The following is a 19091-nucleotide window of genomic DNA, read 5'->3' on the forward strand; positions in this document are numbered from 1 at the left end:
ATATTTTTGTCTTTGAGAAAGTATTCATAAGTGCATCTTGAAATATTCCAAGAAATTAAGGCAATGCCTACCAGCGGCTGAGTGATAAAGTCTCTGAGAGCTGGTAGTTCCCTCCGGGGTTCGAGTCCCGGCAAGCGGGTTGGTTGCATGGCCGTTTTCAAAGTTTTTCCCATGTTAACGTGGATACCAGCCAGTTTCCCTAAAACTTCCTTCACGGCGCGTACCTCCCTTTTCGTGTAGTGCTTAATGGCGGAGCACGTAATGGAAAAAAAAAAAAAAAAATTACAGTTCCAGAATCGGTCGATCACGCTCGAGGTAATCTCTTAACTTAAGACGCTACTATTGAACTCAACATATTCCCGATAAATCTATCAAGATACATTACTACTCCGCGTACAGACAGGGTTTATATAGCTTTTGACCAGCTTTTCAGAACATTCTGGAGAAAACCGGTACGAATTCGTACTAGAATGTTCTTGCTCCGTCCGTTGCATATCAGTAACTTTTTCGACAAATGGGCGATCTCGCGTCAAATTTGGCAATCCTCCGTTTCCTTGTCTTTTTCTGGCAACCCTAACCTGCTTTGCGGAGAAGCTATGTTACCGCAGCTGAGCTTTTCGTATTAATATTAAAAGTACGTAATTTCATATATAAATACGAGGGGCCTTTTGACATTGAAATCAAGAAAATAGATTTTTCTCATGACACTTTTGGGAAGTTTGGAATTTTTCGGCGAAACCCCGTCCCGGTCAAAGAGTTAATTGGTAGTTACAATTTCCCTGTTAGATAAAAAGCAATTTTTTTTTATTGTTATTATATAATTTTAAAAATTCAGTCTGTTACACATTTGTTTTCTTGATAGTTCAGAAACTCTAGCAAAAATAATATAACAAGTCTGAGAAAAATTTACAATTGTCTAACATTCTATCATTATATCTAATTTGAAAGTATTTCTGATCAGTACTGTGAATCCGGTTGGAAATTCTAAAATAAAATAAAAAAATAAAATAAACGAAATTCTCCCAGCGTGCATTTTGTAAAATCCTTACTCGCGAAGTGAAGCTATGATATAAAATGGAATAAACGTCTTCGCTTCGCGATTCTGAAACAGAAATCAGTAAATAAAAACACCACAAAGCGTCAAAGCGACTTATTTTGTTTACCGAATTTAAAAATCTTTCTCTCATAAATATACGCTGATTCGTATTAACATACGTTTCGCGAGGAAGCTGTGTTTTGCTTCTTTTTCCTCTTCTTCTGCATTATGCATGCAGCTTTCGGAGAAAATAAAATTACAAGATGTGGGGGCCGGAGAGAGAATCCCGACGGAGAGTCTATATAAATGATCTGGAAAAATCTGTTTTCGGAATCTGAAGAGTACGTATTTTGATATTAAATTGATTTTTGTGGTTTTACGAAATCTGAAATGTCTTTCCATAAATGATAGTTATTGCAACAGCCTTTTTTGTGAAGAAAACAGAAACTGTGAGAATTGAATTTAAGAAATAATTTGTACAATAATGAATTCTTTTTTAATTTTTTTATTCCTAATGGCACGTCACAAGACAGGTGACAGGTGAGAGCAGGTCCGGACACCCGGACGGCTTACGTAGACTTATCGGGTATCGACCGGATCCCGCAACTATCTGAAGCTACACTCCGAAAACAATACAAGGGCAAAGTACATGGCCATACAAGGGCAAAATATAGATTTTTCTGCATGCGGAACGAAACATTTTCCTGGCTACATCGCATGTTAACACATCGCTGCACATATTCGCTACACTATACATTTCATAATAAGCATTGCGTTAATCATTGCACTATACTTAAGGCACATTTGAAACTCAATGTTACACTTAATACACCATATATTCTTTGAAACATATTACGCTGAGCATTATTCTTGACAATTCAACATAGATTCTGAACAATGCATTTGATTAAATAAGACATAACTTAATTATATATTACTGTAAGGATTATGTTAATTTTATTAACAGTTAAATTTTGATTTAAAATTCCTTTCCTATCAATTCTTAACTTCAACTTACCACTTCCGGCCAGAACGTACTTTTAGAATCACGTCTTAATACATAATGAGAAAGAGTACATAATAAGAATACATGATGAGGAAGTTAACCGCGCAGTTCTTCGGTCTTATTGAGAGAGATACCAGGCATTCTGGCTGCACGCGTTCGCCTTTCTAGGATACTATCTCGCAAGCTATTATCACGCTCGGCCGTACTTTAGGCCCTTGATAGCTTCGCAGTCTATTAATCTTAAGGGGCCAATTCTGTCAGAATTTTGATAGCTTCGGCTAAACTTCTTTAGTTTAGTATTATTCTTAATCTGTTAAGTTCAAAACCCAAGTGTCAGCTTTATTGTACACTCCAAGACGGAGTTTGTTAAACTTTATTTGGAATAATAAAGAGTTAGTTTTTAGAGTCATTAGGTATTATTATTATTATTATTATTATTATTTGGAAGCAGGCAAGTTAGAAATGTGCAACCGCCTTCGCCGGGAATCGAAACACGGACTTCTGGAATACCGGCCCAGCGTGCTGCCGTTACACCACGAAGGCACGCTAGGGAAGTGGGAGAAATACATTATAAGTTTACCCTTCTATCTTGTTGTTTCCTGTCACACGAACTCAAGCGATTATTCGCTTATCAGTTCTTAAAATTCTTCACTTCCAACAGTAACTTAGAATTACAAAGTGAGGAATTCTACAGTACATAACTTAATTATATAAGATAGGCTTAAATAAATAATTTGATACAGCAGATTAAAAAATTAAGAGCTCTTAAATAAAGAGCAAAATTACACATTACAAACAAATTACACAACTGTACACAGAAATACACGTTGTTTACTTTGTGCTGTACTTATAATATACAAAAATACAGACTTAAGAACACAGTACAGCCCATATTACTTTTAATTAAATAACATTATGTTAAAATTTCACTGTGGCATAAATTTTGCTATATTCTTAAAACATACCAAAAAATAGCTTAGTAATTAAACATTCTACTGGTCACATTGCACATTAACACACTGCTATATAAAAAACATTCAATACACTAAAATTTTTATAATACATATTACATTGAACACTGCACTATATTTAGAACACCTTACAAAACTCATTTATACACTTCATGCGCTGTGTGTATTGGCTATATATTACATTGAATATTACTCTTGACTATACAACATAGGCACTGGTAGTAACTCTTTGTTATATACAAGATAATTCTTTATACAAAAAGCTTTAAAAAACTGGCAGAAATACACATTGAGTAAAAAACAAATTTACAGAATGCAAAAGCATGCAATCATTACTTACATCTGTGAATATCACATACGAAGTATAGGTGTCTTGCTTGGCAACCCACAGTATTCTATACATGGAGCATAATACATTCCATACAGAGGAATATTCATAATTGCTTTGCTCAATATCTTTCATCACGTTACTCTACATGTGCTAAATACATTACGAGGTACTATGCACAATTTGCTATACAGTACAAGATTCACAATACGCTGTACAATATTTATAAAATGCACGTGCTTACATTATTGCACCCATGCATTAATGTGCTCATTACAAATATACATAATTAAACTATTTACATTTGGATAATATTATATCATATTTACATCCAGCCTAATGTTACTTTGCGCACTGACTCAAGATGGGCTTCTTGCAGAGGCCGTTGGAAACCAGTGTACACTGATGCCCTAAATCTTTGCGAGACTGAAGTCTGTTATTGTGGACTGCATAAATCTAGTCCTAGTACTTCAAGTTTGTTCATAATGGTTTTGAGCTTCTTGAGATAGGCCGGCTGCTTAATGAAGAAGCGTTTATACGCAATGTCAAGAAGCCTCATGTGCCATTCTTCCGTGAGGGGGCAAGACTTAACTTAATGATCAGGTGTACCTACTTCATTACAGACACAATGATCAATTGTTGATATTCCCGTTTTATAGAAATATTGGGGAAATGGCCTGTGATGAAACAGGAAAGAATAGGGCCTGGGATGAGTCAATCTTGGAAGACTCTATGGACAAAGTCATGGGTTCTACGACCTTGCGATATAGAGTTCCATTCCTCTTGCCATTGTTGCTGAGAGTTAATGCGGCAGACTAGCTTCAGATAAGATTTGGGAAGCGGAATCTGGACATCTTGTGCACGATATTCTTTGCAACTTCCTTTGCGAGAGTGTCTGCATCCTCATTGCCCCTGTGGCGCGCGTGCGCTTCAATCCATAAAATATGGATGTTACAGTTATGCACATTTTCTTTGAGCAGGCGTTGTACATCTGCTATTATTGGTGATGGATGGAATGGATCATGAAGAGCGAAGATTGCTGACTGACTATCTGAGAAAATACAAACTTCTCGGTCAACAAACTTCATAGCTGTTATTATAGCCTGGTGCAATGCTACTGCTTCTGCTTGGAATACCGATATGTTTATAAGACTTTATCATGATATTGAGAAATAAAAGCGCAGCCTGCCTCTTCGTTGATTTTTGAGCCATCAGCGCATAAGCTGATGGTATTTGCACCAGCTGTGTCTCTTACCCGTAATTCCTGAGACAGAGAGGTATGGGCATGAATGCCCAACCCATAACTAGCGGGATGAAATTTGAGCTGATAAATTTTTGTTCGCAAAGACTGATGGTACAAATGTAGTTCCACTAAATGAAGCTGATTTCCTAAGAAGCATCACATTAGAGACAGTTGTCTCTTTGTAACGCGGCTATTGGCAGAGGACTTAAGTCCAGATAGAACCGCTGTTGCCGTTGTCCTGTATGTTTTCGTAATAGCAAGGACGAAAGGTCGTTGGATGCTATTAAGTAAACTCAATTTTCTCGCAGTCATGGATAGTGCCCAAATAGCTGCCCCATACAAAACTATTTTTTCTACTACTATCTTGTAAGTAGTTTTGAGGATGTGGGGTCGTAATTCCCAATCTTTGCCTGCATATTTTAATCCTAGTCGCTATTATTGTGGCTTTCACCCTTTGGGCTTGCAAGTGAGGAATCCAAGTGAAGTTTTCATCCAAGGTGAGGCCAAGGAGTTTTAGCTCCTTGACTCTCTTGACCATCACTCCTCTTAGCTTGATGCACGTGTTCCTTATTATAGTTTGATTGGGCTTGTGAAATATTATGCATTTAGATTTATCCCGTGATATTTTAAAGTGTTTTACAGGTTTATCCCGTGATATTTTAAAGAGTTTAGTACAGAAGTTGTCAAAGAGCGAGATAACCTCATTGCAGTTTTCCTCCAATTCGTCCCTGCTGTGGCCTCGAACGATGAAAATGGCATCATCTGCATAGGCTACGGCCTTTGTATGTGGCGGCCAACGCGCATTCAGTATGGAATTAAATGTGACATTCCAGAGATCTGGTCCAGCGCATGACCCCTGTGGAAAGCCTCGTTTTTGCTTTTTCTTCACTATGCCGCCATTATAGACCACGGTAAAAGTGCGGTCGCTGAGATAACTTTTAATTACTTGTAGAAGATTATTAGATCCGCTTGCCGCATGTAGAGCTTCAATGATGGCAGCCCAGCACAGGAAGACAAACGCAGTCTGTAAATCAAGTCTGAGGACGGCCGCATGCTAGTTATCTTCTTTGATCTTCTGAACTTCATCTTTATAAACCATTTTATTACGGGTTGGATCTGTATTGGCTCTTCTCCTTTCGTTAGTTTTCACCAAAATGCAAAAGAGGTATGATTATTTAAGGCGAGAGTTTCAGAGACTACCTTTGGCAGCCACGCTCGCAGTTTGTACAGTTCCTCGCCCAGCTCTGCTAAGTTAGTATTCTGGTTTTAGCTATTTTACTAGCTGAAGTTATATCGCGCCATTTAAAATGAGTCAATTTTTAGTTAGGGCACTTAGTGTTGTTTCCGGCTACAGGTCCGTTTTAATTTTTTAATTGAAGTTTTTGTTAACAAATACCCTCAATTTACTGCGTTTGATTTGTATGCACAAACTCTACCATTCTTAATTTCAGGTTTTAAATAATACGGTTATTTATAAATTTTGCAATACTTTCACAGACGAAGTGATAACTGGCTAGGCAATCTAAGTAGTCTAAAAACCCTTTTGTGTTAGATTTACCGCAAATGTTTGACTTACTCAAACATTTGAAGATACAAATTTAAGTATTTTTATTCCTACTGATCATTTAAAAGAAACCCTCAGTTAGGAATTTTGGACTAAGAATAGTTAGGACTCAGTTAGGAATTGCTTTGTTTGGGAATATATTTATATGTGAACAGCTTTTTTCGCGGTTGAAAATTAAATGATAAAAGAACCGACTGTCCAATGAGCATCTACAATTCGTAATGAGGGTACTTTCTGGTGATTTCCATCCAAGACCGTAAACTTTATTAGAATCGAAATGCCATTAAATGTCAAGCTACAGCAAGAAAGAAATAAATGTTTAATTATATACGAATATATGTATTTTGAGTTTATGTTTCGAAGAAGAGTTTGAAAAGAGAACGAGAGAATATAAATAAAGAGAGTGAACTCTCATAATTTATTCTCAAGTTTTATTCCACTTGGAAAATTTTGATAATTTGTTTATTTGTAATTAAAATCGAAATAAGTTACTTAATGGTTAATGTAATATATTAGATTTATTTGAAAGAAATGTCAATCTGAGAATCAAATATTTATCTGTCGATACACTGAGAACTTAATATTTATCTGTCGATATATTGAGAATTTAATATTTATCTGTCTATATATTTAAATTACAAAGTGTAACCAACAAAAATGTCTTGCAAACACCGAACTTCATATTCCATGTAGAAAATAAATATGATTTTTTTCGGCCTTGCGATATTATTGATGCGAATTTTGTGCATAGACAGGTAACTTAGTAGAATTATAAGTAAAACTGTTGTATTTCTTTCGTAATATGAAAAAGTCTAAAGAGAAACGATGCCGGAAAAGTAAGAATACAGAAGCACGTGCATTTAACATTGCGCTTGCTTAGTTATTGTTATTGCGAGTTGTTAGTTTCGTGTGAACTGAGATATATCCGATTAGCTTTCTCTTTAGATGCGCTTTGCATTGCATTGTGTTTAAAGTTGCTAGTAGTTTGGAGTGCAACTACTGATGGTACTGTGCGATACTGTGAACACTTGTACGAATATTTCTGTAGAAAATTCCAGAGCTGTGAAATATTTCTTTTGATAAAAATAAATTTTATTAATCTATAATCAGAGTTGTGTGAATTCAATGGATTACGAACCCGTACGCACGCAACATTATTATTATTGCTTATGTATGTTTCAAATAAATATTTCGTCAGCGAAATTATAAATTTGTTTAAAATATTTTTGTTTTGTTAATAAAATATTTCACTTGTTTTAAAAAAAATAAACAAAAAGTTCTAGTCCGTCAGTTGTTTTTATATAACGCATTCGTTCCGCCTGGAATTTGAATCTGAGGTAGATTAACCATTTCCCGGCGAATTAAAAATCAGAAAGTGGAAAATAAAAAAAAAGTCTTGGCGAATGCCTAATCATATCCTAAATTAAGATTTACCACTGTCTATTTTATCATATTTTACAGCAAATTGAACGTAACCATGACAAATATATAAAATTTTAATTCAGGAGACTTTTAAACAAAACATTTCCAATGTGATAAACTCCGGTTACGTTACAAATCCTACGATTTTCTTACAAATACCGTCTAAATCTAACTTAACCATCGGATGCTAACGCAGTTAGCTACCCTTTGCTCTCTCTTATTTTTATCCAGGACAACTTGTGCAAGAAAGAGGCGGAAAACCAAAAATAAAGTACGATTCCCAGATAGGAAATGTGAGAAAGCAATCATTTCTTGGCTAAAGTCTGCTGGAACAACTTATTTTTGGAGTCTTAACCGTGGGAGATCGCCATTGACTGACAATGAACTGATCCCAATTTTTTTTCCTCTTTCGTTTTTGTCCAGTTCTCTTTTATTTTTTATTTTGTGGATATTAAGAAACATGTCAAAAGTTTTTCCCAACTACGTGATCAAAAGTTCAGGATTTATGAGAAAAAAGAGGAGGATATGTCCTTGTTCGGGATTCAGACTTCTTCCTTTTTGTTCTTTGTCTTTGCCTCTGTTAGGACATGTTTTTTAACTATTATTGATTCTTACTGATATCCTATGGTATCGAGACGTTACGTCAGATGCAAGAATATGGTGAAAAAATTTCATTCTCCGGTCCTCCCAGTTCGCAGTAAATTATATTGATAAGTTGCAAACGCTATATCAGTGATTCAACAAACTAAAAATATATATTAAATAAATTAACATGTTTAGTCTTTAAGAATGTACTGTCTTTAAGAATGTGTATTAGAAAAGTAGAAGGGGAAAAAATGTGTGCAGCGTGGACGCACTCAGCTGATCAAGGCTCACGTTTACAGAGCGTTAAGTATTGGCACACTTTTTTATATTCTCTATAATATTTATATTTGGGATGTAAATTGATGAAAACATACGGATATGCTTCATTACAGCTTGGAATTGTAAAAAAGGCATGGGCTGTTGCAGCACGGCCCCCCACCAGCCAGAACACGGGCGACACTAACGAGGCATTGGGGTTCACTGTGTTGTCACGTCCTTCGTACTCGCCAGATCTGCCCCCTCGTACTACGCCTTGCTTGACAAGATGAAGTACGCAGTCAGAGGCCAACATGCTGAATGTTCTGCCGAATTGCCTGCAATTGTCCGTAGGTGGTGCACCAACACATATGCCTGTTAACCTCTGTTAAACTTCAGGCGTCCCCGTCCTCCGTCACCTGTCACTTGTACGACCTTAATATTAAATATACCTCTTACCCGGTTCGGTGAGCTATGTCTTTTTTATTCATATATGTTGGCAAATTGTGCCTTGTGTACCTTAAAAGTGTTTGAATTATATTGTTCTTCTGTTCCTGTTAAGGCTTTTATGCCTTTAGCTAATCTGCATTCAATAGCTAGTAACAGTTTAAAAGTTGTTTAAATTGTTACTATGCTAACGAGACCACCATTTGTTTACATTTGGTGATACTATTAGTAGAATGGGGAATAAAGTCAGTTTGTGCAGCAACTTCAGTGCCTTTTTGACCAGTGGGACAAACTTTAATTTTTTCCTCCCGGAAAAAATTGTGTTCTTTCCCAGTTGGCCGAACTGCTTGTTTTGGCGTAGAAACTCTAATTTTAATTTTAAGAATTTTGTTAACGGCTTTAAAATGTATTTGGTGTTTCATTTGTTTTTGTATTTTTGGAGTTTTATGTGTTTTGCTTTGCCACGAACTGAATTTATTGAATGAGAAATATATCTCTAATGAAATTCGAGGAAATAAGTTTGAACGAAGTGCAGCAAAAAATGCGTATAAGTTAATTAGATGTACAAGAAAGTCACGTGGTGCCTACATCAGATTTTTTTTTTATCAAATCACTGCATAAAATATAAAACAACAAAACTTGCTCATACGCACACGATTGGTACCGAAGGCATTTTGGCCAGATATATTTTATCATGTTATAGTTCCTCGTGCCCGTTTTAAAACGTACAAAACAAGCCATTTATTTCTTTAATTTAAAGCGTTCTCGAAGTGCGATATTTCGCCTATATTTAATCAATGGAAATAGATGTCCTGAAAATATTACAAATTATTATATTTGTAATATTTTAGAAGAATATATAATAATATTACAAACGTCTTTAATAGTAAAGGTAGAAACAAGTAGTCTCTTTATGTAATGCGTAAAAGCTTTATTAAAAAGTAATTCTTTTCTGTAACTATTATTTACTTTATTTTTCCTAATGATAAAATATGTTATTAGAGATCTTTATCGCATAATTGTATAATGCATTATCTTGATATTTTTTTGCCAACAATATATTTCTTTGGAGCACATATTACATCATAATAAAGAGTGATTCTGCTTTCATTAATTATATTTAACTGAGCAAGAACTCCAATATTATCACTAAAATATATTCTTTTGTTTCATCCGTTTTAGGTAAATTAATTACGTAAATAAATTACAGAAAAATTTTCTCGATGTTTTATTTAATTCCTTTTCATTAATATCGTTACATTATATTGAATATATTTTCCTCTTTATTTGTTTATTTTTTGATGAATTATCGATTGCAAATCATATTTTATGGTATAATATCGCTCTTTTGCATGTTTTTTTATAATCTAGATACAGATTTGTTTCTAATTTAAAAAACTCTGATGTGTACACCACATGACTTCCTTGTACGGAATATTAAATTATACGCATTTTTTTTCTTGCATTTCGTTTACACTTATTGGATTTAATTAAATCTACTTCGCCGACAGCGCATAAACCACAGTATTATATTTCGTCCCTATTATAACTCAGAATGCACAAAATTTATATCATTTAAAGAATTATCTAATCGTTGCCACATGTTCTTTTCAAATACTATAATAAAGCTAGAACGATGTATAAAAGAAATTAAGAAAGCAAAACAAAACAGAAACAGTTCTTCACATAAAAACTCAAAATATCTGTATTAAAAATTACGAAGTAAATCTTAAACACTTATTTCCACGAAAAAATTCCAGAAAGGATTAAGCATCATTTAATTCGGAATAATAAATGAAGTCTTTATCTTTGTTGTTGCGAAGCTAAGTTTCTCTAGATTGGCAACAAATCCACTATCCTGTAGTTTCGAATGTAAACAAGCAATGACCGCCATCAAAAAAATTATTAGGCTTAGCGGCACTTAAACAGTTTTAAAATTGTTACTAATTCTAAAAATATTGCATACAGATTTACTTAAGGCATAAAAACCTTAACCGGAAGATAAGAACAACATAAGTTCAGTAAATCCTTTTTAAAGCAAAAAATGTACAATTTACAAACATATAAGAGTAAAGAAACTGAGATCACTGAGCCGGGTAACAGAGTGGATATGTATATAAATATATTTATATACGTTTGGTGCGGCCTATTGCAACCAAAATACGAGGTGCACATCTACATGTTATAGCAGTCCTATATACAAAATTTCAACGTTCTGAAGCTACTCGTTTTTGAATTATGCGAGATACGTACGCACGTACGTACAGACGCCACGAAAACTTATCTTCAGAATTCATTTTAAAGCAGTTTTATAATTTGTTTGGAGGAAAAGAGTCTTTTATTCTGTCCTTATGTACAGATATCACGCAAAAACATCGTTAAATTGCATTCGAAAGCGGTGAAAATGGATATTTTCCTAGAAATATGCTGCCTGCAACTTTTCGCGATTGCAATACTTCCTTTTTACTTCGTACAAAGAAGTAAAAATATGATATGGACACCACATGACTTTTTTGTACAGGTTATTAAATTATGTATATTTTTGCTGTGCTTTATTTAAACTTATTTCCTCGGATGATTCAAACTTAATGAACCGATAGCTCAAAGCAAATTGAGAATGACATCAAAAGCTGCAAACGTTGAAATTAAATATCCCGATCAATTCCTGTAGTACGGCAATTAAACTTTTTATAGTTTTATTTTTGCATAACGAATATAAAACTTTCTCGAATATAAGTATAGAGGAGATACAGCCTCTATACTTATATTTGGGAGATGGCATTAAACACTAGATTTCTTTATTTCTCGAAAATAAGAAGCCCAAAGGAGCCAAAGGCATCTGGAAACGGCATTTTGCGTTGAAGCACTACAAAAGGCTGTATCACTTTTCAGATTGTTTCAACTAATTATTATCGGCCTGTATTATATTTAAAGAAGTTAAGTAATGAAGAATCTGCATGGATGTATTTATGTTTCTCACACTGTGAAAAAACAACGAAATTTGAATAACGTAGTCCTGCACCTGAATATGGGCAACTGGACGTTTGCAATTTGGAATTTCTTTTATCATATGTTTCGCACTTTTAAATTTTAACGAATTTTTGATTAACAAATTCTACGATTTCAACGCGAGCAGTGGCAACATACTACAGGGAATAAAATATTTTTATCTCCAGCACGCGAGACGAACTTTCAAGAATTCTGAAAATATGTTTTTTAGTATTTTTACCCCAAAGAGGTGCTAGCCCAAATGCTTTCGAAACGTGTATGTATATGTAATGTATGTAAATGCAAAAAACGTCCCTTTGGGCGTAATATAAAATCAGAAATTATATTAAGATATATACACAAAGAGATATATTAAGATACATACATACGCATTACATAAAGAGACTGCTTGTTTTTACCTTTACTATTAAAGACGTTTGTAATATTATTATATATTTTTCTAAAAATATTACAAATATAATAATTTGTAATATTTTCAGGACATCTGTTTCCATTGATCAAATATAGGCGAAATATCGCACTTCGAGAACGCTTTGAAAATTAAAGAAATAAATGGTTTGTTTTGTACGTTTTAAAACGGGAACGAGGAACTATAACATGATAAAATATATCAGGTCAAAATGCTTGCCCGCCTTCGGTACCAATCGTGTACGTATGAGCAAGTTTAGTTGTTTCATATTTTATGCAGTGATTTGATAAAAAAATCTGATGTGGGCACTGCATGACTTCCTTGTACAGCTATTATACGCATTTTCTGCTGCACTTCGTTCAAACTTATTCCTCGAATTTCATTAGACATATATTTCACATTTAATAAATTCAGTTCTCACTTCGTGGCAAAGTAAAACACATGAAACTCCAAAAATACATACTGTAAAATACATAAACAACTGAAACACCAAATACGTTTTAAAGCCGTTAACAAAATGCTTAAAATTAAAAATTAGAGTTTCTTCGCCAAAACAAGCAGTTCGGCCAACTGGGAAAGAACACAATTTTTTCCGGGGAAAAAATTAAAATGTGTCCCAATGGGCAAAAAGGAACTGAATTTGGTGCACAAACTGACTTTATTCCCCATTCTACTAATAGTATCACCAAATGTAAACAAATGGTGGCCTCGTTAGCATAGTAACAATTTAAACAACTTTTAAACTGTTACTAGCTATTGAATGCAGATTAACTAAAGGCATAAAAGCCTTGGCAGGAACATAGGAACAATATAATTCAAACACTTTTAAAGCAAACAATGCACAATTTGCCAACATGTAAGAATAAAAAAATGAGCTCTTTGAGCTGGATAACAGAGTGAGCCCAATGCCTCGTGAGTGAATCAGTTTCCACTTTCCTCCTAAATTTGGCATTGTCAAATCATGGTTATCTCTCATTTAAAAAACGTCTATAATTGGAAGTACATGACTACAACCAACGATTGCAAAAATAAAAGTGGGCTAAGTACTTTTTAGGAGTGGGTATGTACATATGTATACATATTTGTTTGGTACTGCTAATTGCAATAAAAAGGCAGGTGCACAATTAGATTTTATAGCAGTCTCCTATAAAACTTCTACGTTCTAGGGCTAATTGGTTTTAACTTATGCTATATTCATACGTATAAACTTACATATGTGCAATCTTCACAAAAAAATCCCATTTGACTTCATTTTAATTTCATTTTACGATGGGTTTTGGAAAAAAGAATCTTTTTTTCCCTTCGAACGTACAGATTTCACGCAAAAAAAGTCGTTTAAATGGATTTGGGACCGGTAAAAATGAATATTACCGTTGAAATATGATAACCGAAATTTTTTGCGTTTACAATACTTCCTTTAGTTCGTTTTTCGCCAATGTAGAAACGCGCCAAATCTCCTTCCTCGCCAAAGCCGTTACATAAGATAGGTACGGTTTTTTTAACGGCATTAACCATTAATAATATTCCTTTCTTTAATCATTTTTCACTGTTCATTCTCATGACATTTCACCATAAAACCAGCAGTTTATCCAGCATATATTACTTTGATTAATAATACGAGTATATACATCCATTGCCTCCTTTTGATTGAGGAAGTGCTTCTGGTGATTTATAGAGCTTTCGTAAATTGAAACGCATTTTATGCCATTATGCATTAATCAATGCATTTGTATAATCTTATTACACAATAGGGAGAAAAGCATAGTTCAACATTTACTTCCCATTCGCAAGCGTTGTCGAAAATTCTCTTAAATATTGAGTTATGCTAAGCATCTGCATTCGAAAGCGGATGATCTAAATTAGCGAAGTCGGAATCTTAATTTCGTCTTGAATTAACGAAGAATTTCGTCTTTACATTTATTTCGTTATTAAACATTGTGATGGCCAGTGATTTCAGATATTCATTTTATACAACACTGTCTTCTAAACTTCAAAACGGAACCTATTTTAAATTTTTTGGGAAACACTAAACTTAAATCGCGGAACATTTTTAACGGAACACTAAACTTTTTTAATCACGGGACACATTTCAAAACCATTTCTGATCGTGAAACACATTCGAAATTCTAAAATTTAAGGAATACTAAACTTTTCTAATCGTGAAACATTTTTTAAGTTCTGAAAATTTTAAGAAACGTTACACTTTTTTTTAATCGGGAGAACACTTTTAAAGAAAAAATAAACTTTTCTATTCGTGGAGTACTTTTTCAATTCTAAAATTTTTAAGGAACACTAAACTTTTCTAATCGCGGGACACTTTTTGAAAACTTTTCTAATCGCAAAACGTTTTTTTAATTCTAAAATTTTTAAAGAACACTCAATTTTTCTTATCGCGTATAATAGCAGAACTCTTTTGAAATTCTAAAATTTTTAAGAAGAAGCACTAAACTTCCTACATGGTCTCTACATGGACGTATCCATTTTAAAATTTAGGCGAGATCTTTCTCTGAACGCATTAAGGAAAAGAAAAATTATGCGAATATTGTTTAAATTTTCCGGACCTGGTGTTAAAAAGCTAGTGGAAATACGCGAGGAAAAACGATATATTGTATTTAACTTAATACTTCTTTCTTCGGTTTCATTAGGTATTGGTAGAGTTTGCCGCTTTCTAGAAAACAGTGCCTTAGAATCTCTTAACGCACTATTTGAACGATGTGTACCTAAATTTAGTTTAATCTTCCGTTTGCCCTCTTAATTTTATTATCATAAGACATCCATTAACGCTAATAAAAAACTATTATCTCAATATATATCTGCATCACTTCTGTTAAAGAGCAAAAAAAACTATGAAGGTGATTCCGCAGCTTTCTGGAAGAAAGGCAAAAACCACGTAGGCAGCACTTTGCAACACAACGAACAAAGCCGTTCTGATACAAAGATTTATGTATAAAAAAATGCTCTAGATAGGAAAAACAAAATCCATCGTCGTCTTAACACTTAACTAAGAGTTATGGCTTCTTCTACGAGCAGTCTCATAATTCTCGTTTAATCTGGGAATTAAACGGGTTTTACGAGGCTATCGCTTAAATGGTGGTAGCACATCTTTCCGGCAGAAAAGATTTCCAGATAGCGCCTCGGTAAAGTGGATTTGTGAATGCCATTGGGCCGACTTTTGATGGATGGCCAGTCCTCTAATGAGATTTGGTTTAACCGATACAAGAAAAAATAAAAATAAATCATAGTGTTAATTAATAGGAATAATCCGACAATAGGATAAAATGTTCGTTATTCGGTGTAAAGAGTAAAAAATTACGATTCTAAGTAACGTTTAACAGCTGTATGATGAAGAAGGTGGATAAAATATGCAGGCCATGGTCGTTCGACAAATGCTGCGAATGTGTTAAAGGCTATACGAAGTCCTTAACCGTCCTTATATCCCCTCAAAAGTCCTTAGCTGGCTTTATTTTCGACACAATTGGTCGTAGATTAGTCGACACAATTAGTCGTAGATTAGATTTCGGTACTAGATTTTGACATAATTGGCCAATTTCAAAAACGTTTCAAATGACGCAAAGATTTATATTTTGATAGCGTCACATTTTCAAGTCAATTTGTGCGGAAAATAACGAAATCTAACTTTTTATACATTCCTCGGATCCCTATACTTATATTTAGAAACATATTACACCTCTTAAAAAATATAAACCACAAAAAGTTTGATTCCCGTACGACCAAAATTGACAAAACTATTTAACTCTAAAATTTGATATTTCTGAAATCATTTTCACTTTGCATTCACAAGAAGTCAGTTAATAAATAAATTGGAATACTTCGAGCTTGATTTTTTCCCACCTAAATGTAATTCAATGATATTCTTTTGCGATTTAACAGTGTCTTTAATTTACAGTTCTTCTGTATTTGGTATGCGGAAAGATTTTTCGCACCGGTCATTTCTAAGTTTTTCAATGTCTAAAACTCCGTTGTTAATACTCTCGCGAAGTTTTATTGCTTTAGAATCGCAATCTGGTAAATGTTAAAAAATTAAATAAAATACAGATATTTTAAATTTTCATTTCGTTGTACGAACTAATGTAATCGCGAAAAATATCGGGATCATATTTCAGCGGAAATATCCATTTTAACAGATTCAATTCATTTAAGCTATTTTTTGCGTGACGTCTGTAGGATTTTTTTTTCTTTCAATGACGTCTTTATCTCAACTAAAAAACTATTTGCCATAGATAAAAATGAAATTTTGTATACGGGACTGCTATGACATCTAGTGTGTAGCTCCCTTTTTCATTACAATCGATAATTCCAAAAGCCTATACCGTATACACTCGTGTAATGTCAGCGCTCACGTAAGGTCCGCTCCCGAACTTTACTGATAAAATTTATGTAAAAAAAAAATGACCGTCACAATGTCCGCAATCCCAAAACTAAAGAATTTCTTACTTTAAAATATGTATTTTTTTAACATCGCCTTTTTTCCTTTTAGTCAATAACATTAGTTAATAAACATATGAAAAGAAAGAACATGTCTTTGGTTGGCGCCAGGATGGAAAACAGACACTTTCCTTGCATTCTGGTGCAGCAGTTATTCAGTCATAACATCGGCATATGCGATAATAAAAGAAGACACTCCAAACAGGTTTTCTCTACACTGGCTTCCAGGAAATACTGTTTTGTAATGAAATTACTTTCCCCTCCTTCTTCCTTGGAGCATTCGCATTTTTCAAGCTTACTCTTTTCCTTCATAGTATCATTTGGAATCCGTGGTAGTTAGCAAATAGTATGCTTGAAATGTAAAAATACAGCAGCTATACAGAGGCTTTTAAACTGAAAGTCGTATAATTTGCGCAGGAAAATGAAAAAAAAAAAAAAAAAAAAAAAAAAAAAAAAAAAGCTGCAAGAGTATATAAGGTGGACGAAAAGTGTGTGCGCAATTGGAGAAAACAGCGTGATCAACTGGCTACAACGAATAAAACAAGACGTGCGTTTCGTGGTTCGAAATGTGAGTTCCGAACTTAAAAAAAAAAAAAAAAAAAAAAAGTAGTTGCGTATGTTCGTGATATGCGTGCTCAAGGGTATGCAGTAGCACGGGAAATGTGCTAAATAAAAGCGTTTGCTGCGGCACGAGAAGAAAACATTCCTGAAAGCGAGTGAAGGCTTATTGCGGCGAATGGTGAAAGGATATAGATTTTCGTTTCGAGACATATAGCAATATGTCAAAAAAAGGCCAGTGACTGTGAAGATAAGTTGGTGTCCTTTCATCGCTTCATTAACGCGAGGCGCAAAGCGAACCATTATTTAGCTTCACAAATTGCGAATGCCGCTCATACGCCAGTTTCTTTTGATGCTGCAGACAATTGCATCGTAAATGAACGGGGTGCAAGATCTGTACTAATCCGCGCATGCGGATATGTAAAATAAAGAACAACTATTATGTTAGCAGTTACTGCCGATGGCAAAAAAACTTCCGCCGTACGTGGTTTTTAAGCGAAAAACAATGCCGAAAGAAAAACTGCTACCAGGAATTGTGGTACGAGTTCAAGAGAAGGGGTGGATGGATAAGGACCGGCTACAGAGCCACCAGGACCGGCTACAAGACCGGCCACACACTCTGTAGCCTCCAGGACTGGCTACAGAGTGTGTGGTGTAAACGACCTGGAACTCCGTTGCAGCTACCTTCTCTTCTCGTGTTGAACAGGTTCAAAAGGCATCTCACAGACGCATTGAAACAAAATCTTGCAACCTCAACTAATCTTGCTGTGATTCCAGGAGGTCTAACTTCCATTCTTCAGCCACTTGATGTTTGTATAAACAAGCCATTTAAAATGGCATTCAAACGCAGCTACCGTAATTGGAGGACCTCCGGGGGAAGGTGGACAACGGCAGCTGGACATCTGAGAAGGGCATCCATCGCGGAAGTGTGTGCGTGGATTATTGCTGCGTGGAAAAGCATAGCCGACGATGTGATTGGGAAAAGTTTCAAAGTAACTGATACATCAAATGCTTTGGATGGAACAGAAGATTATCTCTTTTTGAATTATAATGTGAATGAGGAAAACGAGAAAGATGACGTGAAGGAAGAAAATGAGGAAGACTTGAATGAAGAAAGGAATGACGAATAACTAATACGTGAAAAAAGGAACAAAAGTACTGGTATTACGTGTGTATTGAAAATTCTTCCTCATAAGTTTTTAAAAAATGCGTAGACTTTGAATTTTAACATTTAATGTGTACGCATTGTCTTTATGTTAACAATTAGTGTGCGCTGATAAAATTGTAAAGGATTTGCAAGGGCGAAATAAAGGTGAGATAAAAAATTTTTACTGATTAATTTATTTCCACTCATATACTGAGTATCGTTCACAATGCTTTTTTTCCCTTTCTTGTGGTATCTTGAAATAAGAAATAATACCGTTCAGATTCTGCCACCGCAGTGTCTGCACTGCCATCTTGTGTACTGATAATGATGAATTTGTGGCAAAGGATGATTATGATGTACATTTTAGATGCTTTGCAAAATGCACAAGTATTCACGAAAGTAATCATAATTACTAGTGTAAAGGGTTGTCATCATTTGTCTAAAATTTTCCCATTGTTTTATAAGGTATTTCTCCCACTTTCCTAGCGTCCCTCGTGGTGTAGTGGTTCTGCACGCTGGGTCGGTATTCCAGAGGTACGTGGTTCGATTCCCGGCGAAGGCGTTTGCTATTTTTCATCTTTTCTGCTTCCAAAAAAAAAACCTAATGTCTCTACAGTTTCTTCACATATTCACTACTGCTAAAGATGATCAAAGTGTCATCTCTG

Source organism: Stegodyphus dumicola, chromosome 7 (genome assembly GCF_044657685.1).
Source record: "Stegodyphus dumicola isolate Sdum_Otavi_A_Nest chromosome 7, ASM4465768v1".
Classification (NCBI taxonomy): domain Eukaryota; kingdom Metazoa; phylum Arthropoda; class Arachnida; order Araneae; family Eresidae; genus Stegodyphus; species Stegodyphus dumicola.